This window comes from Echinops telfairi, unplaced genomic scaffold, assembly GCF_000313985.2.
Source record: "Echinops telfairi isolate 266 unplaced genomic scaffold, ASM31398v2 ScPeMD7_31;HRSCAF=116, whole genome shotgun sequence".
NCBI classification, from domain to species: Eukaryota; Metazoa; Chordata; class Mammalia; order Afrosoricida; family Tenrecidae; genus Echinops; species Echinops telfairi.
In genome coordinates, this window is record NW_022103928.1 from 20,093,035 (window position 1) to 20,120,614 (window position 27,580).

At 43.9% G+C, this 27,580-nt stretch overlaps 1 protein-coding gene across 4 annotated transcripts in view; it reads left to right on the plus strand.

The window, feature by feature from the left end:
* The first annotated feature begins 13,665 nt into the window (after positions 1 to 13,665).
* Positions 13,666 to 27,580, plus strand: part of FHIT (fragile histidine triad diadenosine triphosphatase) — a 1,817,667-nt gene continuing 1,803,752 nt past the window's right edge. For 3 of the 4 annotated variants that reach the window (XM_045289941.1, XM_045289943.1, XM_045289944.1), the window contains exon 1: positions 13,666 to 13,762. The gene's annotated coding sequence lies outside the window, so the exon portion shown is untranslated. Of the gene's footprint in view, positions 13,763 to 14,957; positions 14,976 to 27,580 lie in introns of those variants that run through there. The other variant, XM_045289942.1, reaches the window with a different exon arrangement.

Consider the following 27,580-nt stretch of genomic DNA (forward strand, 5'->3'; position numbering starts at 1 on the left):
ACTATCATGCTCAGTCCCCACCAGGGTTTCAGCAATTCCTCTTGGTTACATTACCCTTGATCATGCCCTACCAAGCCTCCCACACCCTCCTCACCATCGATTTGGATCACCTGTTGTTCCCTTGTCCCTGGGTTTGTTAACACCACTACCTTTCCCCACACCTCCTCCTCTCCCATGTTCCCCCGGAACTGTTGGTCCCATTGTTTTCTCCTCCAGATTGTTCATCCAGCCTATCTTATGTAGACAGACCTGCAGAGATAATATATTATTATAAATTATAAAATTATTATAAATACAATAAAGAAGCAGATGGACTTTGGGCCTCTACTTAAATCTTACCTCAGTACAAGAACAGTTTGTTCTAATAGTGGCAATGTATGATACTCACCTTCCTGACACGATCACTAAAGACAAAATGGGTGCATAAGCAAATATGGTGAAGAAAGCTGATTGTATCCAGCTATTAAAAGATATAGCATCTGGGGTCTTAATGACTTGATGTTAAACAAGTGGCCATGTAGCAGGGAAGCAACAAAGCCCACATGGAAGAAGCACAGCAGCCTGTGTGATCATGAGGTGTCGATGGGAATAGGTATCAGAAGTTCAAAAACAAGCAATCAAATTGACATAAAGGAGCATAAACAAAGTGGAATCCCGAAACCAACTTGTAAGAGAATTGGACAGTCCCTCACAGAAGGGTCACTAGAAGGAATGATATAGCCAAGGTTCAGTATAGCACTGACTGACAAAACACATAATTATCCTCTAGTTTTTAATGTTTCTTCCCCTTACTGTTATGGTCTTAGTTTTACCTCATTAATCCTTTTAGACCTGCATATATTCATGTGTATAATTAATATCCTTCGATGAATGAAATCCAAGATAGATAAGCCCTGCAGAAATAGTAACTGGAGTAATGATTCTCTGAGGGTATGGGAAGAGAGAGGGGAGGATGAAGGGAGAGGGGGAACCGATAGCAATGATGACTGTATCAGCCCCTAGAGGGAATAAACATCAGCTTTGTAGGTGCACAGATACATTGTATGGTGTAAGATATGGCATATACATGAATAATCTAATATAATAATAAGGGTTCCTGTCAGGTAGGGAGGGGATCAAGGGGAGCTGATATCCAAGAGTTCAAGAAGAAGGAAAATGTTTTGAAACTGATGGTGGCAGCAATTGTATTATTATGCTTGATCTAATTGATTTATGGATTGTTATATTATCTATAAGAGCTCCCAATAAAATGATTAATTAAAGTAAAATTTTAAAAAGAGAGAGAGAGAGCGAGAGAGCACGTTATTGTCACGGAGACCCCAGGGGTAGTTGCACCCTCACAGGGCTATGCGTCTGAATGAACGGCGTGGTAGTGAGCATTGTCAGACTTCAGGTCCTTCATGGCTTGCAACTGGATACCTCAGTTCATCCCACATCTTCAGGTGGGGAATTTGACTTTAAATTTGACTTTAAATTTAACATTAGTACTTGGGCATTTTTCCAGGTTATTGCACTACAAAAAAAATTAAAGGAGAGTGTCATCTTTTTTGTTTATTTAACCATTATTGTTTTTCTGTTGAGCATTAAAATAATTCCTATTTTTCAGAAATAAAGATGTTTCTTCCTTTGTAAGTAAGGAACATACTGAGTAGCTGTCTGCATTTCTATTCTCAATGCAGATTCCTAGAAATAGCATTATTGGGTCAAAGGACATAAACATTTTGCATTAACATTTAAAATGTTCTTACCTGATTTGCATCTTGCAAAGGACTCTCTAGACATTTACCATTTTAACTCCTTACCATCAGTGTATTATGTTTTGCTTCTTTTAAAAAAATTCTTTGACAATTTGATAAGCTAGAAATAAAATGGTCTTCTTGTTAATTGTGACCTCTTCATTGATCTGCTGCCTGGAGTCTTAGCCCATTCCTATCACACCTGTACAATGCTGCCAGAGAGATTTTTCTCTAAAACCCAGTGTTCAGCACATCACCCGCAAATGATCATATCCTTTACTTCCCATGGCTTATCAGATCAAGCCTTTAAATCTGACGAATCTCTTATCAGTTCTTTTCTCATTTGACTTTTGTTTATGGTTCTAGCCTCATTTTTAACTCCTCTTCATGGTGCCATGGGGTATATATTGGGCTTCTAATCTCAAGACCAATAGTTCGAAACTATGTCTGGTACCAAAACCCATAGGCGCAGTCCTATGGTATCACACAGGGTTGCTGTGGTCAGAACCGACTTGATGGCAGCACATTTGTGGCGCACTCTCTTCTCTACGAACACTAAACCACTCTGTTACCTTACGCGTATTTGCCTTTTCACAGGTTCTTCCCCTTGTCTTGAATGCATTTTCCCACTTAGTTTGTAGCTCTTACCATTTGGTAGAGAGGAGGCAGAAGGTGGATGAGGTACAGCTTGGGAGGGGGGAGAACAGCTGGGAGAAGTGTAAACTGCCCCAGGTGACACCAAATTGAATATCTATAACATTTTGATGCCACGTTTCAGCAGAAACGCTTTACTTTTTATGAAAATATTCCTGGGCCATTGACCCGTGAACCAAGTGGGTTGTGACTATGCAGGTCCACCTATCAGCTGATTTTTAAAAAAAATGCTGTGTGATGCTAATCACGCCTGTGTAAGCAGTTCGTTTCTCCAGTAAATTGTTTATTGAAGTAGAAAGTGATCTCTCTTGGTTCGTGTGAATTTTTCACCATGTCTCGTGCAATGCTGGAGACCTGGAATCACACCAGGGCACTCAGACACAGTGTCACGAGTGGTGCTGGAAGTGCTCCCAAGAGGCAGAAACATCATGGCATCACAAGGAAATGCTGTACTGCTTGAGATGGACCACAGATTGAGGCCTGCAGCTTTTCCGATTAATGAACCTGGTGCAATGGCTGTTGTCCAGAAAGGACAGTCATGAAGCCACTGCTATCACTCCACCAGTTAGCATACAAGTCTTGCCCTTTCGTTCAAAACCTACTAATCTTGCATCAAAAATGCTGCATTTCTGCTGCGGATGCAGTATATAATACCTGCAACATACAACATGTGCCAAGCCTTAAGTAGACATGCACACCGCTCATTGCAGCATCGTTCACAACAGCCATAAGATGGGAATAACCTAAATGCCCGCCAGCAGAAGAATGGATAGAGCCACTCTGGTAAATACACACAATGGTCTACTCCGCCAAACCACAGCAAACCAACCAACCATCCAACAAGCAATCATAATCATCAAGCCAATTCTGACTCTTAGCAACCTTATAGGACAGGGTAGAACTGCCCTGTGGGCTTCTGGGTCCATAACTCTTTACAAGAGTAGCAGCTGGTGGCTTCAAACTGCTGACCTTGTGACTGTCAGCCCACTACTCTACCAGAGCTCTGGAATACGATATTCATCGCTAAACAACAATGCTGAAACCACCAAACGCCTCATGACACGGACGGCTTTGGAGAACATTATGCTGAGTGAAATTAGCCAATCAAAGAAGGATAAATATTATATGTGAGCACTGTTATAAGGGAGGGAAAAAAGATAAAGACTCTCAGACCACAGAGAACAGACATGGGGGCTTCTGGGGAGGGTGGGCAAGGAAGACAAAGCAATGGACTGGACTGATGAGCGGGTGTTACCTTGGGTGAAGAGGAAGATGAGGATCCGCAAGCAAGAGAAGATAAATCAAGGAGTGGGTGAAGAATATACTATTGGGGGTGGTTGATTGGTGGTTTAAAATGTTAAATACAAAGTGGATCTGAAATGTAAACCTCCACCTAATTTACTATAAAAAATGTTATTAAACAAAAGAATAAAAAAGGCCCCAATGTGCTAATCAACTGCTGTTATGAGCAAGACGAAAGTCAACAGCAGAGACTACCACTAGCAGATTATTTTCAACTCAAAGTTGCCCTCAAGTACCTTCCACTGTGTCACAATTAAAGCCATGCTTCATTGTTGGGAAGCCTGTTGGCAGCCTAACAAGGGCTTGGGTAAAGAGCTTTATAGAGTCTGTTTTCTTCAGGAGCACGGTATATCGGTGTACAGTGGTAATGTTCAGGTGCTTAGGTGTTCGAGTTACAGGTCATTGTTTAAAGCCGTGTCATGCATTCTGTTTCATTTCTAACTCTATTCCTACTCGAAGCTCTCCCACTGTAAGCCTCTTCTTTATGGTTTAAAAAAAAAAACATGGTGAGATGGAGGCTGAGCTAGATTAACGTTGTACAAATCTGATTAACATCATCTGCTCTGTTTCAAAGGTCAGGTACGTTCAACGAATTTACTTTGAAATTATTTTGTTTATTTTGTGGGCATATACATCACGAGCTTTCTAAAGGTCAGCAGTAGAGTTTGTTCTTGGATTCGAAAGCAATCTGATTTCCATTTACAGTATGCTTTGGTGACCCTACATGCAGGAGCAGGCCCAGTTAAGTCATACTTCCAGTTTGTGTTCGGTTTAATTTCCTCATAAAGAAAATCCCTGCTAGATTAAAGCAGTGCTGAAATATAATTTTCCTTAAATCACTTTTATTCCCAATGAGGTTCAGAAGAGGATGGGCCTCGTAAATGACACCTGAACTCTGACGGTTGCTTGCAAGCCTGTTTTGTTTTCAGTGGTGCAGAAACATCTGAGTCAGCAGTTAGCTTTCTTACCTGGAAGCGGAAGCAAAGGTCAGGGGAGTTTAGACTCTTGGGTTTTATTAACATTTACCTGGTAGGGATCTCAAAGATGTATTAATGAATGTTTGTAAAATTGCTGTGTGCTTCAGAGAGAAGAGGCTCCCATCAATTATACAGTCTTAGTCAATGTGCAGAAATTTCAGCAGCTGGTTACATATATAAATTATTTGATCATTAATTACTTTAAACCTTTTTTTTAAAGCCCCCTTACCATATGTATTTTAGCAAGATAAAAAGAAAATCTCTCAGCGTATTTTGTATTCATGTTCATTAACATTCTGGTGGAATAATAAACCTCAAAACGATTCATGTATGAATCAGTGAGGCATGGCTAATTACAGTTTTCAGCCACACCGCCAATAACATTCACCACGAAACGTGGCGGCTGCTAAATACATCCCTCTGAGTTTCCGTTGGGGGAGAGTGGTAGGAAACAGGAAGGTTGCAAATTGCAATTTTAAAATGTCTAAATATTTTAGGGGCATGTATATTACAAATCACTTTCAGGCAAGTATTTATCACAAGCATGACATCCTGTTATCAAAACAGAAAGCAAAACAAAACGAAAAAGAAACCCTACAGATTTGTCTTAAAAACAAAACACAGACCCAGCAACAACCACGTCCAGAGAAGGGGACGTGTTCTGGAAGGAAACCGAGGGTCTTCTCGGAACATTAGGAAGGTTGGTTTACCCAAAATCTTAGCAACACCCTTTATCTTGAGTCCCAGAAATGAATTGTCCTATTCCTGATCAAGTCATTTTGATACTCGGACTCTCTTTGGTCCACAAAAACATCTAAAAGGAAAAGTAACGTGAAAAGCACACAGGGGGCACTGTGAAAGTTGAATGTCATGACCCGAAGCACCACCTTTCGTAGCAAATTCATTATGCACATTAAAAATCTTTTCTGTTACATATTTTTTGGGGTGTAAAATATTTTCCCATTGCCCCATCCATACTACTGAACACACAATGACTGCATGAATACATGTTCGAATTCAGATTTTATTTATTTATTTATTTATTTATTTAAATCCATGTTATTTTGGTCACATGAGTTCAGATGTTCGGAACGGTACAAAGTAGATTAAGACACCCTGGTACCCAGATTCACTCCTCCAACTATTGTTCACAATCATTTGGGATGCTTCAAGAACGTTTCCACACAGATGCACGTAGAGAGCCATAACCCCTTCTCTGCAATTCTGAAATCTAGATGCTGAAAGTTTGACCTGATGTGGACCTACTTACAGTGTTTGCGAAATCCAAATATATTTGGTTGCAGAAATATTAATATCTTTGTTTAAAGGATGTTGGTCTCTGAATTTTCTAAGAATGTTATATAGTCAATATCCACAGATCCTTTGCTTCTAAATATTGATAAATTAATTATTAATTTCCAAAACAAATCTCTCCCAAGGGTTTTAGATACATGGCTGCTGGCCTTAATAATTAGGAATATGTCTATGAGGGATACCCTCCCATAGAAATTGGAATTGCCCAGGGTGGAACAGAGCTTTGGTAGTAGGCAGTTTTCGCATTAGGCAATCACCTTGCAACCTGCTCGGAGTTAGTGCACCCAGTGGCATCACCTGGGTTCTCTCTAGTAACAATGAATTTTTTTTCATAAAAGCAATTTCCCATGAACCTCGTTTTTTGTGATGGCTAATTTAAGAGAACAGTGCGTGGCTATGAAATTTTGTTTCCTGCTCAGGGAAAATGCCACAGAAACTGTGGGAGAAACGCAAGTGCACAAGTGGTTTTCTCGTTTCATAAAAGGTGAAATGTCGATTGATGACAAACCTCATTCTGAAAGTCTGTCCACTTCCTGAACAGAGTTCGTCCCACCAGGTCAGACTATTAAGCTTTCTATCTACAGGTCCTGAAAAGATTGCTCAACAGTGTGCGACAAAATAAGACCTGATTTGTGACAGAGGGGCATTGGTTTTGCCATCACGAGAATGCACCTGCTCATACAGCCATCTCACTGAGCCAGTTTCTGGCAAAAAACAGGATTTCCCTCTCTTGTCTCATGCACCTTACCCACCAGACCCTGCTACGGGTGGCTTCTTTTGTTTTTGCAAATGAAAAGGGACACAAAAGGACAGCAATTTGATGACTTAGAAGAGGTGAAGAAAAAATGAGGGAGGTTCCCTCAGCCATCCAAACAGGTGAATTTGAAAAATGTTTCCAAGAATGGAATCACAGATTTGACAAATGTATTGAGTGTAATGGAGAGTATTTTGATGGTGATAAGGTTGCTTTGTAAAGAAAAAAAATGGAAATACATAGCTTTGAAAAAAATTTTCAGTTTTTTGGGGGCACCCCTCATGTGTGTGTAACACGTAACCCCCTTTGATGTTTGTACAAGTGGACCATGCTATATGTATTTTCTGACAACTATGTGCTGTTGTTAACTTCTGTCAGGTTGACTTCAACATAAGGCAGCCCCTGTCCTACATGGCCCTCATAATTGCCAGCATGTTCTAGTCCACCCACTATTGAGTCAATCCATTTCACAGGGGGGATCTCCCTCCCTTGCCCTCTACTTCACCAAACCTGATGTTCTTCTCCAAGGATTGGTCCTGCCGGATGACGTGACTAAAGGAAGCAAGTTGGACAATGTTGCATAAGATTTTCATTGACTACTTTTTAGAAATAGACCATCAAGCCTTTCTTCCTTGTCTGTCTTAGCCTGGGATTGTCACTGAAACGTGTTCTCCATGAGTATCCGGCTGTATTTATGTACTGGTGCACAGCTTCCATCACCATAGTAACAAGCAAGTCACCACATTGTGAGAAACCGAGGCTGGCTGTGAGGTAACCACATCGCCCTGCAGAATCTGGCCTCTAGTTAGCTTCTGCCTCATGTCCTACACTTGCCTCTTATTTGCTCTTTTTGCAGTCACGTGACTCTCCTGGCTGTTCTTGTCAAGCTTGTTCTTAAGGTTTTGTTTGTACAATTTCCCTCTGCTTTTCACAGATTTTCTTATGCTTGGCCCGCACTTCCTTGTGAACTTTGTTCAAATAGTATCTCTTCAAAGAGGACTTTCCTGGCCACTCATCTAAAAATAATACCTCTTCAAAGAAGACTTTCCTGGACACGCATCTAAAAATAATACCTCTTCAAAGAAGACTTTCCTGGACACGCATCTAAAAGGAGACTAACCGTTACTTTCCAGTCTCTTATTTTGAAACTTTATGGGTGTGTGTATGTATGTGTATAGCATTATAAAATTGTATAGTAATATTTGTATATGATCTATGAAAATCATTTCTTTTAGAAGAATAAATAAAAGACTAGTCTCAAGGAAGTGGAGAGTAAAGATTTACCAAACAGCCAACTTTTCTAAGGTGCTAAACTGCTCCAGCATCCCAGGCGTCCATCACCCCTTCTCCCCTTAGTATAATCCCTCATTTCCCTGCGTTCTGCATTTCAGTGCAGCATCTCACAGAACTCATGAAGGTTTCAGGAAACCGTATGTTGTTGGGAATACTGTTAAGTCCTACATCTAAACTTCAGACACCCGTCTGAAGTATCCTCCCGTCCACAAGGCTGCCGACGCTGGTGACATCATGTCGAGCGGTGCAGGTTGGAGTCCCAAGAGCTGGAAGTCAGCTGGAGGCAAGCCAAATGCAGGGTCCAGAGGGAGAGGCAAACATGTCTGAATGTCAAAGCAGCTCTTTTTGATTCTGGGAATACTCGAGTGGAGAGGTCACAAAATGAATGTATTTGATGCAGGTATCATTTTTGCCCTCTGCAGACATGCCCCCAAGGAAGGAAGGATGGTGACTTGACTCACTTTCTCTAGTAAAGTAGACTCAAAATATATCCTGCCTTGATAGTGTCCATATGCATGACAGAGAGCTCCCTCCAAGAATGGGATGATAACCACAGGCTTAGAAGCTAGGATTTACATCATACAATGGCTGGATGGACTGTATTATGTAATTGGCTGTATCTCAGATCATCTTCTCTGATAGAAATTCTATGAGGTAGAATATCTATTATGACTTATTACTCACTGGTGCATCTATAGCACCCACAACAATGCCTGGCATTTATGTAGGTATTCAATACATATTTATTGGATTTTTTCTTTTGCCTCAAAATCACCCAATTTACTATTATTATTTTTTTTGTCACTAAGTTCCAACTATTCTTAGAGAAAACTAAGAAATATGCTTATGAAATCATCATGAGTTGATCCTGAGGACTCTTCCTATCTCATTCACCCCTGCTCTCCTTCTGCACTGGCTTTCAGACTGACGGATTCCTCCTGACTTTGGGGGCTTCGCATATGCTGCTCCCTCTGCCTGGAACCCCACTGTCCTCCACTGGAGATAGCAATTGAATTGTAGCAGCCTGCTTATTTTATGGTTTCCATTATGGAATACGTATCTGGGACTAGTCCACTGGGGAGTCCTCAGTCCCTAGAATACAGTAAGACTCGTTGTACACCATTTTGCATTAAATCCTCTCATAAAGAAACACATTTTTTAACTGTTTAGTAAATATTTTTAATAAGTTTCCTCCTCTAGGATGACAAAAATGCCTTTAAAATGTCAGTGAAGTGTGTTCAGATGGATAATTTCTTGAAATAGAGTGATGAAAAATCAGAGCTTATCTCTGGGCCACCCTAGTGGGATCACAGCTTGGACACTGAGCTTAGTTTTATGCACCTTATGTTCTAGGTAACTGGAAGATGATTGGAAAAGATGGCAGTAAGAAGGATTAAGTGTGATTGTTTATGAGGCATAGTTAAAAGGAGACAGCACACATATGTTCACTGACTATAGGGAATGGACCGATGTCTAAATATCTGATGAATAAATCCACCAAAGGAACACATTTAGCATGGAAAGACAGAGGGATAAATAAGGTGAGAAAGTGAAAGGGGGAAAGTTCTAGGGAACAGTTAGCATATTGTGGGGTGGCTGTGACTAGCAACTAGAATTCTCCAACAGAAGCTAAAAACGTGAATGATCACAGTCGGAGGCACTTGTGAAGGAGCCTGGAGCTCTTGAGGGCAGCTGATGCCTCAATATTCTGGACTTGGTATTACAACTAAACCAAACAGCATCATGTTCATATTGTCTGTGGTTTCTCCCATGAAACCTATCCCCCCGTGAGTTTTGTCTGAAAGACTGGATTATAACCTGTGACATATGGCGGAGATGAATTATGCAGAGGGTCGAACTATTTGGCCTCTAATACACTTTCTAATTTTGACATTGCTTCCAACTGAAGGATTTCCATGTGGGTCCTGCGTACTCAAAGTAGATTGCAGTTGGATGTGTATAACTAAGCAGTAGAATAGGATGTGACCACTAGGTTTTCCACATAGCATGATGGCATCAAGCTTTGTGAGAATTTGTGGGGTCACCTTTGCTGTTTTGGTTTATGACTTGGTTAAAAAGAATGACCCTTCCAGCACTTCCATTGCCGGTTTTTCATGGCCAGAACGCAGCTACCCATCTACCATGCGTTTATTTCTTGTTTACTTATGGTGAAATGAAATGTCTGATTATGACTCTTCTGTCCATGACTTTGTAACTCCCACCAAAGGATTGGGTGGGACTATGTAAATAGGAAGTTTGAAACATGAATAGAGGGATGGATCGGTTTGGGTTGTTGTTCCCCTGGTTGTCAGAGCACGATCTTAGAAGCAGAGAGCAAATTCCTGAGACCATCAAGGAAGAACCAATAGCAGAACATGCTTGAGATCCCTCTCTGCTTGAAGCAGAGGAGGCAGTAGAGGCCATGCCACACCGAGACCAGAGGCTGAGCCAGGAGACCGTGAGACAGAGCAGAGGAGCAGTGCTGAGACTGTGAGCCTGTGAGGCAGAGAAGCCTGTGGGCTTCCTGGCCAAGGGTCTATGTGGCTGAGAGATGGAGACGCAGCTAAAGAGACTTGGCTGCTGGGTGAAGAGAGACACTTCTGTGGACAAAAGGCCATATCATTAATGCTTTCTGGTCATAGCTTGTAGTAACACATTACCTCCCCTAATAAACACCCATAACTGTATCATTTGTGAGTTCTGTGTGGCCATTGCAATGGATTATTGAACCCAGCAGAGAAGTTGAGTGCCGTGGAAGGGATGTCTGATGTCTTAATAGGGGAAAGAAAGATGGAGGGCGGGAGGCATGTGTGACCTCGGCCTTGTGGCAATTGACCTTGGGCTGCTGTGGCGACGGATTCTTCTTCTCCCTACCAAAACCAGAGGAGTCAGATGCGGCCTTCCTGCTGATTTAGCATCACTACATGCTCCAATCCCAGTCAATTCGTTTGCTGCAGTATGACGGCTTGGATGTTGTTGTCAGGCTGAGAGCTAAGGCACTTGCTTTTCTAAATTCCAGTAGGATCACCCAAGCTGGATTAGTGTCAGCAAAGCTTCCAGACTAAGCACTTAGGGAGAAAGGCCTGGCGGTCTACTTCATGGAAGTCTTAAGGGTTAAAAAGAACAGTCTGACGAACTTACTTTGGACACATCATCAGTCAGGACCAATTGCTGGAGGAGGACACTCTCTCTGGTAAGGTAGAGGAGGAGACGGATTGTAGTAGGCTGCCTGGATCATCGTCTTAGATACTGAATACATTCATGCCACCTGTCCTTTGACTGCTAAATAGAAGATGTACTGATCATAGGCTGATACTGCTCAGGAGGAGAGTCTAGATGAGCTTTCCAGTTTCATATGGTTCAGTGGCTTCTTCCACATTTAGTCTGGTTATTGACACATGTCTTGGAATCTCTTATTCTGATCAGCTTGAGAGAAGCTGGGACTGCTGAGCTGAGTGTATGCTTACAAAAGCAGGGGAGAAAGCTGTTGTAGAATAGTAAAGATCTCCCAATTGACAGAAGATTAGGCTAGAAAGCAATAACAAGGGCTGTTCTTTTTTAATTCCTGTGCACAAAATGAGTCTGTGTCACATATCGATCACATTCCCATTGTTTTTATATGATTGTTTACAGTGGCATGGTTCTCTTGTATACTCACAATTCTCTAATATTTTTTGCGGCCATAGTGCATGACCTGTAAACTGATCATAATCCATTGTGACATCCTCTGAGAGTCAAGCTTCCAATGACATTAGTCTATCACACCAGGATACTTAGCAGGACACCTTAGTGCTCTCCATGGGGTTCAGACATCAGAAAGGATGAAAGAGCTAAGACTTGGTGTAACCAGCTGCATGTAATGAAACAGGTCAAAGAGAAATGTGAGAGAAAAGAACATGGTGCCAAAGAAAGTGGGGGCATATCTCAGTGTTTGTTCATCACTCTTTGTTTCTTCTTTTTCAAATGTAAAAGATCAAGGCAATTTCCCTTATCCTTTGGGCCTATGATTTGAAGGGGAAGAGCAGAATACAAGAAGTCACTGTGAGAAACAGCCATCTCAAGAGTAGTAAGACCAGAGGGGAAGATTGTATTCGGCAAGAGGGAGATGAGACCATCAAGTGGGATCGGGTGGGCAGGGCAAACTATTGGGGGATGTGCTAAGTAGCTGAAATTGTTGAATACACAATTGATGACCTGAAATGTAAACCCCCACTTAATTCAGCAAGACTCCTCTCTGTACTCTGCTTTTGGGCTGTATGACCTTGTGCAAATCATGTAGCCACTCTGTTATTTGCAATTGCATTCACTGCCAAGTTAACCTCTCTGAACATAATGACAACTGTGAGAATGGCGAGGACCAGGCAGTAATCTTGTTCATTTAGGGTTGCTATGAGTCAGAAAAACTCAAGGTTGCCTGGCAACAACTCCCAATAGACCAAGAGTATCATGAGGTTAGGAACTAGGTCTGATTAAGTCACTTCTGCAATGCTCACTCTCACTGTGCTCCAATGGTCATTCCGCAGCAATTGCATTGATAAAATGATGTTGAGTTTTAAAAGTGTGAGAACACAGGGGCATGGTGGTTACAGAATTGTTTAATTGATCTGGAGTGTGGACAGTGAGAAGGGAGATCACTTCAAATTTCATTCAGTTATTCAAATGACACACACACACACACACACACACACTGGGTGCTTACTGTGCATCAAGAGGCCCTGGTGGTACCGTGGTTCCTGTTAACCACAAGGTCAGCAGTTTGAAACCACCAGCTGCTTTTGAGGAGCATGACGGGCTTTCTACTCCTGTAAAGAGATAAAGTCTCAGAAACCCACAGGAGACAGTTCTACCCTGTTCTATAGGGTCGCTGTAAGTCGGCTTCAACTCATTGACAATGAGGTGTGTGTGTGTGTATGTGTGTAACTATGTGCCAGACATGATTTATAGGTATTAAGGAACCTGCAGTGGCGAAAACAAACATGTCGTCCACAGAGGTCTTGCCTTCTAGCAGGCAAGGGAGGCAGTTAGCAAGATCACCTAGACAAAGACAAAAGTGAGGTGGAAACAGCAGAAAAGTGATCTAAAAGAAGGGAAGTTTGCGGTGCAATATTTATTCAGGATGCCGAGTAAGGCTGTAGTCTAAACCGAATCAAGGCAGGCACTGTGAGCTCATGCGAGAGAAACATAAAGGAAGGAAGACCTACGAAATTTAGAAAGATCCAGAGTGGGGAGAGGAAATGGAAGGCTATCCAGCCTGCGGGCAGTAAGGAAGAAAGGGTGAGTCAGGCTGACTATGGGAGGAGAGAAGTAAGCCAAAATGCAGATTTTCCTTTACTTGCAAAGAACCATGTTTCTTTTCCACTGAAAATAAAGCGATGGTTGTGCGTTTTATGACAGAAACCTTTTCCAAAGGGATTCTTTTGCCTTCAGTTGTCTCCTCAGAGGGGATCCCATTTCCTAGAATTAGGATCATCCTCACCTGGCTTCTGATTGGCCCGGCGTGGGTGCGTGCTCTGCGCCTCCTGGTCTCCTCGGCCGCGTTGGGTCCCACGCCCGCTGCAAGGTCTTGTGGGAGTTGTAGTTCCCACTCCGGTCTGTCCAGTCGCGGGACTTTAGTCGCTCAGCTTCGGGTTCCCTCAGGTGGCCACCCCAGTGGGTAAGGCCCAGGCGGCGCTCCTGCCCCGCGCACCCTCCCTCTGCCTCTCACTACTTTCCAGCCGCCGAGGCCGTGGAAGGTAGGGGCGGGGAGCAGCGCCAGGTGGACGAGGAGCCCTGGGGCAGGGTCTGGGCTTCCTCGCGCCGCTCGCTGTGGCACCCGCAGCCCGCCCGGGCGGGGACGGTGCGGGCGCCGCTGGAAACGGGGCTGTCCACAGGACTCCCCCGCGTCTACACCAGCCGCGTCTGCACGCTCAGGTCCGGCCCACGCTCTGGAAACCCCTAGCAGTGACCCTTAGCCTTTCCTCCCCGGGAAACGGAGGCAGACGACCACGCCGTGCCCGGTCAGCTCTGGGCGTCGCACCCATAGCGTAGGGTGGTTTTGCGTGTCCTATGCAAGTGATGGGACTGCGGTAAGCACCCCTGGGTTCCCTGAAGAGCCGACTGAACACGCGCCTAGGGTATCCGCAAAGCACCCCGCAGAAAAGACATTCTGGGACAGAATGTGACGTGTATCAAAAAGAAAACAAAACTCGAATCCGTTGGGATGAACCATGCCCTGGTTCAGTGGTGTTTTTAATTTCAAACGCAGGAATTCTTAAAAGTCATCCAAGCGTGGGAAGGGAGGCAGGCAGTGGAACTTGCCCAGTGCTCGCGACAACTTCTCAAGGTTCCAAGTCTGGCCCTGCTACCTGACCCTGCTACCACTCGCCTTCCAGGCCCCTTCAGGGGAACATGAGCCTGTCACCCCCTACCCTAATAGGATTCTGTTTAGAAGGCCCAACCCGACGGGAAAAATGCTTGCGAAAGTTTGCCACTTGCAAACTTCCTGCAATTATATTTTGGGGTCAGTCAAAAATGTGCTAGGGACCAGCAGAAAATGCTTCTTATGGTTGTTTCCTAAACGTTCGGGTCAGTTTCAGACACGGAGCTCCGGAAGGCGGTGCAGGCTTGCACCAGACTGAGTTACCGGTGCAAGAACTCTCCCTTTCAGTTTCCGTTTTATGGCCAGCGGCCTGGACAGCGGAGCCTTCTGGGAGTTGGAGTCTGGCATCTCGGTGCTCGGCGGGCTGGTACTCCACCTCCCAGGGTTCTCTGCCCTACCGAGGTGTCCGCTGGGAGATGAAGTCTCAATGCCCGCAGTTCCCTAGAGCAGCTCTGCGGTTCCGATCTACAACTCCCATATGTCTCTGCGCTGCCAGCCTTTGAGTCCACGTGCTGCTTGCTGGACCAGAGATGTGTTAATTCGATATGTTTTGGGTACCTTTGTTGACTCCATAAACTGTTCCAAATGTAAGTTGTTAAAGTGAGCGCGCATGCCTTCAAACAAAGCTCGCATGTTACCATTATCTCTGAATTGCCTATTTTGTGGGTGAGAAAATTTGTCAATAGTCGCACAGTTAGTAATGCAATGTAAATTTAAATACTGTGCTAGTGTATACTATATAAATAATACATAATATGTTTCACACGTTTGTGCAAGTATTGCTAGTATTGAGTGCTTGATCTTAGAAGAGAGAGACCATTTTTATGTCTATTTTACATAATAAACTAAGGCTAGAGAAGTTAAACCACTTGTTCAGCGTAATTTATCTAGTGCATAGAAGGAATGGGATTGTATCTCAGCCTACTGGGCAGTCTATCTTTAGACCAAGACCTTACCTGACAGATCTGAGAGGGAGCCCGACGTCTCAGGCTGCAGATCTTGGAATCCTTCCACTCTACAATGTTAACTCTGTAGTTAAGCACTGCAGTTGGATCTGAAAGCATTCTTGAGATCATTCAAATCCAAGACAAAGATCTTGGAGCAGTTCTAGTCATCTAGTAAAAGTTTCGCAACAATTAGCTTTATGTGGCTTTATAATAATTTGATTTTGGAGATGAGGAAACTGGTCCAAGATAGAAAAGCAGTTCCCCCAAGGTCACACGATGTGTTTGTATGAGAAATCAAACTAGACCTAAGCATCTTTTTACCAAGTTCAGGGTTATTATTATTTCCACCAGCAGTCAGCTATCAGGAGCACCAGATGTGTTGTAGTTTAGATAATGACTTCTCTCCTAGTTTGACCAACTGTTGTAAAGTTTTTATTATTGGAAAGTTCACAATATTTCATTAATTCAACTGATACCTTTTTGAGCATCTCTAAAGGCAAACATATCACCATCTCTTGTTAGGTTCAGAGGCTACAAGGAGGTGGGTTAGGGCTGGAGGGCCTTATAAATAATTTAATATGTTTCCTTTTACAAATGACCAGAGTGGTCTGCCATGTTTATCTCATGCCCCGTGGTTTCACTCCCAGCCCTTGCCTCCAGGTTTCTGGAGGATTTCTAGGACTGTGTTGACCTTTTTGGATTCATGGTTTCTTTGTGTCCCTCTTAATCTCATTTCTATACACTCTTAGGGGCAATGTTTCTCTGTCCTCATCGTTACATGAATTTACATGCGGCTGTACATGGTCCGGTGCCATCCTCACACTTGTTCTCAGGTTTGAGCCCACGGTTGTAGCCACTGTGTCAGTCTGTCTCCTCGAGGGCCTGCTCCTTCCTTGATGTCCTTACACTTTACTGAGCATTATGTCCTGCTCCAAGGACTGGTCTCTCCTGATCACATGACCAAAGTATGTAAGATGAAGTCTTGCCATCTTTGCTTTCCCATGCATGCATATAAGGTGATTGAAAATACACAGTGGGAGGAAAAAAATTCCCTGTCATTATTCCTACATGAATGTAGACACAGCTTCAATAGGATCCACTTCTGTTTTGGGAATTAATCTTCTTTAGGCTCTCAATGCTCTTTTCTCTTTTGTTCTTTCAGACTCTAGAGAAAAAATCTGAGACAGTTTGAATTCACAGATCTGAATATGGAATTCTCTGTGTTGTTGTTAGGGGCAGCCTTATGTACAACAGAATGAAACACTGCCCGGTCCTGCACTGTCCTTAAAATTGTTCTACTGTTTGAGCCCATTGCTGCACTCACTGTATCAATCCATCTTGTGAAGGATCTTCCCATTTTTCTCTGTCCTTGTAGTTTAGCAAGCATGACATCCTTCTCCAGGGACTGGCCTCTCCTGGTAACATCTCCAAAGTATGTGAGATGAAGATTTGCCATCTTTGTGTCTAAGAAACATGCTGGCTGGACTTCTTACCATATAGATTTGTTTGTTCTTTTGGCTGTCCATGTTCTTGTTAGGTGCTGTACGGTTGGTCCTGATGCCTACTGACCCTATGTGTAACAGTATAACCACCACCTGGTCCCGCACCTTCCTTACAATTATTCTTATGTTTGAGCCCATTGTTGCAGCCACTGTGTCAATCTATCTCATTGAGGGCCTCCTTCTCCCTTGATGCCCCTACACTTTACCGAGCATGATGCCCTTCTCCAGGGACTGGTCTCTTCTAATAACATGTCCAAGCCTCACCCTCCTCCCTCTAATGAGTATTCTGGCTGTGCTTAATCCAAGAAAGCTCTGTTAGTTCTGTTGGAAGCCCATGCTACTATCTATATTCTTCACCAGCTTCTTTTATCCATTCTTCTTTTATCATTATTTTTTAAAATCTTCTTCAATACCCAATCCACATACAGGCACATGAGACAATTGAAAATACCATGGCTTGGGTCAGGCTCACCTTAGTTTTTAAAGTAACCATGTCAGTCTGGGTTGACTAGAGAAACAAATTCATAAACATGCATATATATATATATGAAAGAGCTTTATAGACAAGAGCAGTTGAATATTGAGTAAACATCCTATCCCAGTCCAGATCAAGTCCATCATCCTGATATTAGCTCATATGTCCAATACCAATCTTTAAAGGCCTCTTCACACTCACGAAACACATGGACTGACACCAAATGAAGGAAGATCACAGGCCGGTGAGTGGGAAGTCTTGTGGATCCAGTGGTGTTGTAAGCATCTCAACGCTGGCAGGGGTATCCATGTGGCTTCTCTGGCTCCAGAGGTCTGACTTTGTCAGCCTCTCTTCATGTGTCTTCTCCACAGGGATGTCTCACAGGGAGTGAGCCGAGAGAGAGTGTTTCCCTCCTCCAAGGAGGAAATACAGGAGTTCCCAGAATCCTCAGGAGAAGGTCATGCCCACACAGAAGCCTCATTGGCTATATCCTGATTGACTGGCTAGACTCAACCCCTACACCTCTTAATCCTCAACTTGACACCAGATTATGTAACTACCATGGTCACTTCCTTGTTTTTCTCTATAGGTTATCAGAAATGAAACTTTTGTTTCAGATGACACATTGGTCCTTTCAATGATGTATTTGCAGATAAAGCTAACACCTCTTGCGTGTGAAAGATGATTTCTACATAATTGGATACTAAAGTAGCAGCTTCGTAACTTATTGGCTAAACATTCCTGGAAACAGTCACTGTGGGAGAAGTGCTTGTCGCACCCCCACCCCCTTCCTACCACACTGCTCCCTCAGGCTGACAGTCTGAGCCTTTAGCACACTACCTAGCAAGGGGATGCTGTTGGTGGAGCTGCCTGGAGCCGCACTCATAGGCAGCACAGAATCCTTTTCTGGGCATCCATTTTCTCTTCCCTTTATGCGGTCTCGACCTGTAAGATGTGGCAGGTCACTGTCCTTTCGACATCTATATTGCAGAGAAAAATCTCAGTCTGTGAGGTCATCCTCCATGGAGCTGTCTCCGGAAAGGCCCTGCGTGGGACTTCTCAGGTGAGGCAAGACCAAGACAGCAGCAGAGAAGCAACAGAAGGAGGAGTCTGGCCCTCTGTGGCGTGAATCCAGCCCTTCCTCATAAGCAGATTCCTTTTGCCCTTGGTTTCCTTTTCTGTAGAGCAGGCATCCTAAGTATTTCGATCTCATAGAATGATCAGGAAGATGAAATCTGATAGTGTATTTAAAACTTTGAGCGTGTCACCTGGCACTCAGTAGCCTACATACAGTAGATAAGTATTAGCCCTTTTTATGATGGTGCATGTACATTTGGTATGTGAAAATTCAGGTTCGCTCTAGATGTAGACTTGAGACAAGTATCTGTTAAAAAGAAAAGAAAAGAAAAGGATTCTCCGTTTTTTCTCTTAAGAGTAGGAGGCTTGGCCATAGCACTTTAAATATGAAGCGCTCCACAACCCCTTCAATAACTGTTTGACAGCGCAGTGATGTTCTCTGGTACGGGCTGAGAGACCATGGTGCTCACGTCTGCCCTGCCAACCTGTGGTTCCATCAGTAGATGGCATTTTGGATGGAAAAGTGGCCCGCTCCTGTCAATGGTGCCTTCTGTCCACTTATAGACAGGACTTGGCCTAGCTGTCCCAGGAGGGGCCTCTGAGTCAGAGGGAAGTGATTGCCATCCAGATGGTGAGTAATTCCTGAGCAACGGCCATTGGACCCAGCCACATTTCCTTCTAAAGCTGACAACATTCCTCATCACAAGGCTACTGATAAGGAGATGAGTTATAGAAAATGGGGGTATAGAGCAGACAGGGAAGGAGCAACAGGAGCCAGGGCCGCCATCAGAGTATGCAGGATGGGAGAAGAGAGAGCTGAGGCCCTCCCTATCCTGAACCTGTGTTCCTTCAGCAAGTGCGTTGAGCACCCAGAACTGTGCCCGGTGCTGGACTATGCACTGCAGAGGCTCCAAGAATGGGGCTGACTGGAGATGGGGTGGTGGTGGTGCGTGCGTGCCAGGCTGGGGTAGGGTCATAAGAAGAACAGAAAGAGACAGGAAGGAATGAAAAGGGGGTGGGAATGTGTTGATCAGAAAGAAGGCCCGTGTGCACGGGACATCAAAATCAGTGGAGCGGAGAGAGGAGGCTGCGGAGGCAGGTGTGGCGATGTCATGCGAGCGTACTTACTTGTATTCGAGAAGAATTTTGGCCTGTATTCCAAACTGTTGGACAGTCTTCATTGGCGGGATGAAATGAGCAGAGTTTTGTTTGTTTTTCTTTCAGGTTTTAAAAGATGCTTTTAGATACCCAAACCAAAGCCCCACTGCCATCTAGTAGCTTCTGCCTTATGGCGACACAATGTAGGGTTTCTGAGGCTGTACCTGTTCACAGGAGCAGAAAGCTTCACCTCTCATCTTTCCCCAAACCGCTGGTGGGATCGAACTGCTGACTTTGCGATGGGCAGTCCAGCATTTCCCCGATGGCACCACTAGGGCTCTGTGGATTTGTGAGAGGCAACAGTTCACATGGGAAGATCAGTTAGGCCAGTGCTTCTCAAAGTTCATATGCTTGTGTGAAATTTCCCATTTAGTAGGTTCAGAAGGAACTAAGGATTTAGTATTTTGGACAGACTGATGCTACCGGGCCATGGAGTAAATTTTGAACAACAAGGACTTAGTAGACTCGTTTTTTGTTTGTTTTTTTACTTAGAAGACTCTTAAAGTGGTCCAAATGAAAGATGATAGTGGTCAGGAAGATAGGCCCCAGAGAGCAAATGACCTGGATTTTAACATTGGCTCTGCTGCTTGCTAGCTCTGAGACACCAGGGAGACGTCTTAATCTCCTGGGACCTGCATTTCCCTATCAGTGGGATGAGGGTAACAGTTCCTATTTCAGAGGGATCTTTTAGGATTTCAGTAAGGTAACCAACACACAGAAAGTGCTTAACACCGTACCTGGCACGTGGAAACGTTCAGTAAGTGCCATTTTGGATTGCACTGATTATTATTCATCAAAACCATAACTTGATGAAGCCTGGTTCATGTTTCCTGTTTATCATATTTTGAATAGTTGGCATAATAGATTTTCTTCTGGTCTGCTCTTTTTGTTTATCTCTAATATTGGAAGGCCAGCTTTCTTTAGTTCTTTATAAAATTTTGGGCATTTGGGCACATAGATCTATTTCAGCTGATACTATTGAGTTCCTCTAATTTTATGGTAGCAAAATTGCACGTCTTTACAGCAACATATTACATATGGTTATTAGGATGGAAATTTGAGTCACCTTGCTTCTCACTGGAAGTTTATTTAATCTAAGTACGGCGTCTCTTTCTTAATGTAATTGAAACCTGTGCGCATTGCTTTCCAGCTTAGTTCTCTGTGATGGCTGCACGTTAGAAGCATGTGTGGCAGGTCCCCTCCGTTGCTGCTGCTATTGGGTGCTGCAAGGTTGATGGTGACCCACAGCGACCCCATGGGCTGGAGTCGCACTTCTCGAGGGGCATTTCTTGTCGCTGGTTCTCCCAAGAGCAGCTTGCCCGGCCTTGGGTGCTGCCTGGCTGCTGGGCGGGTGGAGCTGTCCACCTTGTCCTTAGCGGCTGCGCACTGAAACCTTGGGCCCCTGGGTTTCCTTGGGCCCCTTCTGGATCAGTTAAATCGGAACAATGGAGATAGGAGATTGGGGACCAGCTTTGCATTTCTTTTGTTTGCTTTTAAATCTGTCCAAGTGAATTTCCCTAGAAATGCACAGAACATTGAGATATTAAGCAGCTATAATCTAATAGATAAAAGGTGTGGATCAAACTGAAAAATGCCATCAAATCGATACTGACTCATCGCTAGCTGCCCTGCAGGGCAGAGTAGAGCTGCTATAACTCTTTATGAGATGAGGAAAGCCTGCGTTTCTTCTGCTGGCAGGGCACTGTGTACCCACTATACACCAGGACTGTGTGGTGTGGGGCACGAAACAGCTGGAAAGTAGTGTTGTGAAGGATTTGGGAGTGAAAGGGATATCATTTCATCTCTTCATCCCCAAGTGTTCATGGATTTGATGATCTTACTTTGGATGGTGTCCTGGGTTATCTTTGAGGTTAGAAGGAGCCCTACCGCTGCTGTGGGTTAGGTTGGCTGTTCAAACCCACCAGTTACTTCTTGGGAGGAAGATGAAGCCCTCTGATCCTGTAAAGATTCAGTCTTGCAGGTCCCATTGGGCACGTCTGCCCTGTTGTACAGGGCCTCTGTGAGTTGGACTAGACTCAACGGTAATGTGTTATTTTGGACCAGTGACACTCCGGCCCTTCTTTTAGCTCTAGCTCTGCTTACCGCAGTCAGGATGCTCTTTCTGCTGAGTTGCAGGATGTGTTTCCTTCCCTGATACTTCATTTGTTCCATTCCTCAATGGTGTGGGGTGGGCTCAGGGTGAAGTATAGGACCAACCCATTCAAACAATGTTCAAAAGAAATCAAGTTAACGTGTTGACGAGCTATACAGCATTAAAGGTTTCAACTATTGTTCAGCTCAAATAGAACCCCCTTTTCACTAGTAGCATTCTTATATTCCAATTCAGTACTTTGAAACGAACCAGAGAAAGTGCCTGTCTTAAGGCTTCTGGTAATAGTCATTCCTTGATAGCATCTTGGGTGCCTATTGGGCTGCTCACCACCATATCATCAGTTCGATCCCACCAGGTGCTCTTTGGGAGAAAGATAAGGCTTCCCTAATGAGTTACAGCCTTGGACACCCACAGGGGTAGTTCCACCTTGTCATAGATGGTCCCCACAGCAGTGAGCAAGTTCTTCTCCTTTTCAGAGTCCTGGTCATGGAGTGGTTGGATGTTGGGCTGCTAAGCGCAAGGTCAGTCATGGGAAACCCCAGCCACTTCCCTGGAGAAAATCGGGATGTTCTCCTGTGACGAGGCTGTGCTATCCCGTCCGATAGGGCTGCTCTGAGTTGGAATTGACTCAGTGGCAGTGAGTTTGATTGACTTTTGATGCCTGCCACTTGGAATTGTTACTGCAACCAATTCTATGAAGTACCTTTAATTTTATGGATCATTGCTCATCTTTTGCGACCCTTCCTTTACAATTTGTTTTCCTTCATAGAAACGGTGCCTTTTTATATGTAGTCGTATCTTTACGACTTTATATCTAGATCTTTATATCTAAGATCTTCTGCCCACTGCCTCAGGAGCCCTTGTGGTATGATAGCCTACGCACTGGGGTGCGAACCACAAGGTTAGCAGTAGGAGCCACTCCGAGGGAGAAACATGAGGCTATTCGCTGTGGCACAGACCTGGAGCCTCAGAAACCACAGAGGCAGTTCTGCTCTTTGCTGTAAGATCACTAGGAGCCAGGAATGACTTGGTGGCAGGGAGTTGGAAGTTTCCCCAACGTCCAGGAGTCTTCCTGTCTGGGCTCATACTGCCCTCACCAGCCTTTCTGCTCACCGAGAGGTGGTTGGTTTTTTTTGTCACAATGCCAGAGCTTGAGTTTTCTAGTGAGTCGATTTCATAGAGAAAAAAAGAAAAAAGGGGGTGGGTGGGGAGATGAGTGTTTTTGCTAGAGGATTGCATTTAGTTTCAAAATTATGTATTTCCGAGGTATTTTGTATGTGACTCAGAGTTTTTGCTTCATGAAAAATAAGTAGGAATAGAAGAGGAAATTGAGAAACCGACTAGCAGGTTTGCAAACAAGTATACACTGACACTATTCAGGAACTTAAAGACGTGTTTTGTGGCCTTTTATGTGTTTATTAGGGTACCTTATTATGGATTTACCTTATTTTATTGACAATCAGATTTCCATTAAAATTCAGTATGTTTTGCAGTTTCTTAGACTCACAGTTATTGGAGCGAAAAACACCAGCGATAATGCTGCAGTGCCAGTACTCCCCCATGAGGGTTAATGCACGCATATTTTAGTTGGGCACAGCCTGGAGGAGACTGCAGTCTGCAGTCATTTAACCACTGAAGTTTGTGGTATGTGGTAAGAACAAATTTTCACTTTTCTGCAAGACTTAAAGTTCCTTCCATGTTTTCGGTTTGGGGGAAAAAACACCAAAAGTACAAAAACCAAAAAACATCTTGTCATGTTCAGATGGTTCCCCTAACAGGTGCTTGATGCCCTAAGGACAGGTGGAGATGGGGGTCTGGAAGCTGCTGGAATAAGATTGTTTCTCTCCACCTTGAAGCACTGTTGAGTCTTCTTCTATATTCTTCCCTCCCACTCTCCCCAGGGATTCTCAGCCAGGTGAGAGTAAAGGTGACAGAGAGCAGGGAGCAGCCAGAGAGAGAGACAGACAGACAGACAGGCATACAAGCTGTGGATGGTCTCTAACAACAAAAAGGTGGTAAGGGATAGAGGAAGAGAAAGGTTATTTTTGTTTGTTTGTTTGTTTGCTTTTATATCATCTGTGTAAATAAAATTAAGTCTCTGCTTGCCAATAACCTCACCCATCACACAAAATAAATAAAACTCACTGCCATTCAGTTGAATATGACTCATAGTAAACCTATGAAGGGTTTCTGAACCTGTAAATCTTTGTGCAAGTAGATAGCCTCATCTTTCTCCTGATGGTGGGTTTGAACCGCCAACCTTGTAGTTAGCAGCCCATCCCTTACCTGACAGTACCACCTGGGCTCCTATCATCATCCAAACCAAACTGAACTCATTGCCATTGAGTCAATGCTGACTCACAGCGACCCACTGTGCATTTCTGAGACTCTAACCATATACTCGAGTCGAAAGTCCAGCTGCTGGTGGTTTCGAACTGCTGACCATGCAAATCACAGCCCAATATGTAACCACTACACCATCACAGAAAAGGAGAATTAACTTGTGGGTTCCCTGAAGTGAATTTTAAGTGTGTCAAATAATCTTCGTATCACAATAGCCCATCTAAGTTGGTGGACCAAATTCAGTGAAAATTACAACTCCCTCTCATCTCCTTTTTTCTTGTTTTACATCACATGAAAGGGGAATGTGATTTTTCACTGAATTTGATTTCCTAACTTGGATGGTCTGCTTTGATGTGTAGGCTTTGTGAAGTATTTAAAATTCACTTCAGGGTAGTTATTTAAAATGCACTCTTCCCTCCCTGGGAGGAGTATTTCCTCACAGGAAGTGGGCCAGGGCCACTGTGTAGCTCAGCCCCAGAGGCTCCTATTCTTGTCTTCGCGTATAGGAGATGTCATAGGATATTTTCAGAAGAGGGGCGGTGTTACTGAGAATAAGAACAGCAGGTGGCCACTGCAGTCTGGACTCCCAGTTGCTGGGTTCTGCTGACTTCAGGTAAAAGCCAGGCCAGGAAGCTTGAGCAGCCAGTGGCCACAGAGAAATGTGCAGCTGAGGTCCTCTCTTGGCTCCTCTGAGCAGAGGGTAAAGCTTCCGCTCCTCTAAGGCTTCCTCTGTCTGGCCTCTTGCACTTTCCAGGGGTGACGGGCCAACTTTCCTTGGCCTAGAGGAATTAGCAGTGTTTGGCTTTCTAGTGCAGCCAGAAAATCTGGGCCTAACCTCTGTGGGTTGAGGATTGGCTGGAATGGCAGGTGAGAGTCCTGGCGACAGGACACCAAAGTTCCTGGATTTCAAATAGGCTTCCAGGTGCTGTAGATGCTTCTGGCCCAGGGGCCACACTGGGGCCAGTGAGGTTCTGTGTTTTTATGGCTGCTCCTGTGCTGCCGTTCTGCTACTTGTGTCCTTTCTTAATCCTGTCTCTGTCGTGTTTGAGGTGGAAGTTTACACTGCAAATTAGGTTCCCATTAACAGTTCCCATTAACATTTGTCACACTTCCCACCAGTGTTAGCATTCTCGTTATCTGCATTTGTTCCATTCCCATGCATCTAGCGTCCCTGCCTCTCATACCTTCTCATCTTCGTTGTTGGTCAATCCCGACCCTTTGGTCACAGGTAGATTTTTATTGAAGAGGGCACCGTACTTATGGGTGATACTGTTTATTTTGTCAGCAAATCTGTTATTTGACTGAAGGTTACCTCTGGGAGTGTCTTTAGTTCCAAATTCAGAAAGTATGTGGGGGGCCACTGTCTTGGAAGTGGGCAAATCTACCCCCGCCTCCTGCTTCCCTGGAGGAGTGGTATAGTGTAGAGGAGCTGGAAAAGCAGATGCCCACCCTTTATCCAGGAATAAGGACTGTGGTACAAAAGTTTTAATTGCCAGAGGGGTGCTGACTCATCTTATTTTTCTGAAAAAGGCGAGGTAGGCCAAATAAACTTGGGAACCTATGCACTAGTTTATTACTGTTCTAGTAAGTATGGCCTCTCCTAGGAATTTAAGTTTTAGTCTGTGCCCTTCTGTTTTGATGCAATGAATACTGGTGTTTAGATATGATGCACATATATTATTCTATTCTGAGCCAAAGGTGACCTTGGGGAAGTTAGGTTGTTTGGCAGAGTTTTATTTTCCTCTGGAAAATGGATATAATAATATTTAGTTTATAGAGAGGCGTGAGCTAAAAGTTGAATCTATATAGGCACAATGCCTTTCTTATATAAGTGCTTAGCAAATGTTTGCTTTTATTTTTATTACTGTTGTTGCATTTTTGTTATTTGTGGACTCATATCCAGACTATAGGCCTGCGCATTTCCACTTGCTGCATGTAACATTTAGACAGGATCCCTGGCTAAGTCTCAGCTTCCTCATCTTTAAAATGGGGATTATGATGGCGACTACCTAATTTGTTGTGAGGGTCGAATGAGATTATACATATAGGACCCTTGACATATACTAGCTCTTCTCACTATTATGAATAATAGCCACTGGATGTGAGGAGTCTACATAAACAGCCTGCTCCCCCTGGAGACGACTAGTTTTTTTGTGACTATGTTACAGTAGACGGTTGGTAAGTGGTCGGTGGAGCCTATCATCCTTGTGACAGCTACGTCAGAGTGGTTCAGGAGAGTCAGGATGCAGTTAGAATGGGGTATGCTGGCAGGTGGCATATGGCTTGAGAGCCTGGCAAAAGTCCAGTCGGAAATCTGACTCACCACTGACGATTGCTCTAACCTTGTGTCTACCGGTCTCTCTGAATTTCTGGCTAGTGTCTAGACCCACTGCCTGCTTCTGACCTTGTTCCTCTAACCAGAACTCTCTGAGTGAGAGTTTGCTTTGATCATCTCTAACCTGCCAGAAACATCAGCTTCTATTCTCAAATCCTAGTGAGGTCATTGTGCATTCTTCTTGGATATGATTAATTTCTGTATTCACCACTGAATTACTCACTCCAGGAGAATTTAGTAGACGTTTTTATATATCAGGCACTGTGATAGGCATGGTTGTATGTCCATCAGGCAACAAGAGAGGTACACAGTCCATGACCTCATAGAGTTTAGAGTCTAGTGGATGCACAGTCCCTGACTCCTCCCAGACTGGGAATACTACCTTGTTTATGAAGCTAGTAAGGAGCCCTGATGGTGCAGTGGATGAAAGCTCCGCTTTAACTGAAAGGCTAGCAATTCGAACTCACCAGTCACTCCATAGGAAAAGACGTGGCACTCTGCTCTTGTGAAGTCCACTCCCTCCAAGGAAGAAAGAAAGAAACCCAAACTCATTGCCATTGAACCTGATCCATAGTAACCCTGTACAAGGTCTTCTAGGCTTTTTAAACCTTTAAGGGAGCAGTGAGCCTTAATTTTGTCCTGAGGCATGACTGGTAGGTTTGAGCTGCTGCCCTGGAAGTTAGCCATCCAATGCTTGTCTTGGAAACGTTATGGGCCAGTTCTCCTCTGTTCTATAGGATTGCTGAGTCAAGATTAATTTGTTGGCAGAGGGTTTAGTTCTGGTTTTATTAAGTTAACATTGCCCATTTCCATTCTCTATAAAGTAAGCTCCTTGACAGCAGAGATCTTGTTGTTCTATCCCAGGGTACGGAACAGTGTGTGGCCTATTGTAGATAGGATGAATCATGTCTCTTCATTAACATCAAGATCTGGATGTCTGAGTTCTCCTAAGGGATTGTTGCTACATGCAGTTGGGCTATTTGTGCTAATGGGATAATAGGAACTTTCAGATGCTCCTAGGAGTGGTGTCAAGGAGGGACTCCTTCGGGAGGGCGTAGAGTGAAGACCTTTCTACAGAGCTCTGGAGACTGCCTTCTAGATTTGCTTCTCATTAGCTGTGTGATCTTGAGCAGAGCGCTGAAACTCTCAGGGTCTCACTTCTCTGTAAACTTGTATGTTAGACAGGGTCCTGTAGAGAAACAAAACCAGGACATTTATGATTTAAATATATATATATATATA